Raw genomic sequence first — 1,674 nt, forward strand, 5'->3', positions numbered from 1 at the left:
GCTGTTGTTTTGGGTTGCTTGTTGTTCTCACACCTGGTGGTATTTTTTTCTATCATGGTCTCAGGCTCAGCTCCCTGTTCCTTTGCCCCTAGGCTGTCCCTATTAGCGTGAAGTACAGGTGATATGCAAGCGTTGACAATCCCTGAAACAGAAGCCAAACTAGAGACGTAAACAATTCAAATGCAGAAATGTTTATGAAGACAGAAGAAACTATGTCTGCCAAAAGGGTCAAACTGTTTCAAAGGGTCAAATCTGATCTTTGGAACTTTCTCTGCCCCACAATTGTATATTGGATGACTGAAATCTGCATTTCCCTTCATATTCTCGTTGAAGAAACCCTATGATTTTTTCCAAAGAGAGAACAAGAATCTTAACCAGATTCCAAGTGCCAGAGACTCCATTGAACACCATAACAGTCAGCGAGATTCCACTATGTTTCCGCACGGAACCGTTTCTCTAATGCACCAAACCAGCACAAACACCACAGGCGGAAGTTTGAGTTCTCATTGGGCTTCCTTCTGCTCCAGAGATAGTTGTGTGTCGACTCCATTTCCCGTCGGCTGGTTCTACCCTACCACCCGCAGGTGCCCCGCAGACTCATATTAAGGTCCCAGTGCACTGCTTCGTCCGTCCTCAGCGCCCTCGTCTCTTGGCCGTCCTCCAAGAGACTAATGGTCCAGGGTAGCAGGGCTGCGGATGTGGATGTTGTTAGGTCGTCTACTGAGGTGGTGTACATCCCTGGATCACGTGGTGTGCGTCTTTACGGAGCAAAGTGTTCTTCACATTCCGCAGGGTTAGGGGACCCGGGTCGTTGAGTGTGGAATCCCCATTACCCAGTTACTGCCCTCCCTTATATTCCAGGCTCAGGTTTGGTTTGTTTTCCTGTTTGTAACTTAGGCCTTCGCCCTGGGACACACCTACTGACTCCGCCCATCTCCCTTCCATTTCCGGTTTAACACGTGGAGCAGGGAGAGGAGCCCAGCCTGCGACTCCGCTCCACAAAGGACCAGGATTGGAGGCGTGGATGGCCGCTGTGCATCTGTTCCCAAAGTGCCCCGAGCTCCGCGTCCACTCCTGTCTCTCGGCCTCAATCCACGGTCCTGGCAGGGACCTGCTCTTAGACTTCCCAAAGGTGAAGCGCGGGAATGGTGAGTCCATTGGCGTCCTGGGATCAGTACTATACCGCTGTCTTCAGGGTCGGCAGTTCAAGCCCACCAGCCGCTCCTAGGAAACCTGACAGAGGATCGATACGGGTAGGACCGACTTGGTGGCACATGGAAATATAAGGTTGTAATGAGTCCCAATTCACTGGAACGTGATGGGTTTTGGATTGTAGATAATTGGGGTGTCTGTCCTCTTCAGTGGGGAAATCTGGACGTGAGTCCTTGTGGGGTCAGCTCTGTGCTGAAGGACTGCCTTTCTGCACTGTCTTGGAATTGTTAGGACCTGTCCTGCTCCACCTAGGGCTTCCTGATTATGTAGGATCCCGTTGGTCTATGGAAGGAGATATAATGGTTTATTCACAATAGGATTATGATCTGATCATCTCTCTCATTTCTGGTGTATTTTCTAATTGTTGTAGACCATACACGGAGAGGGATAGACAGCTGTTGTTCACAGTAAAATTTTGGAGAGTCTATTTCAGGGTGCGCAGAGTTTTTGTGAAAAGATGCC

Source organism: Chrysochloris asiatica, unplaced genomic scaffold (genome assembly GCF_000296735.1).
Source record: "Chrysochloris asiatica unplaced genomic scaffold, ChrAsi1.0 scaffold00566, whole genome shotgun sequence".
Lineage (NCBI taxonomy): Eukaryota > Metazoa > Chordata > Mammalia > Afrosoricida > Chrysochloridae > Chrysochloris > Chrysochloris asiatica.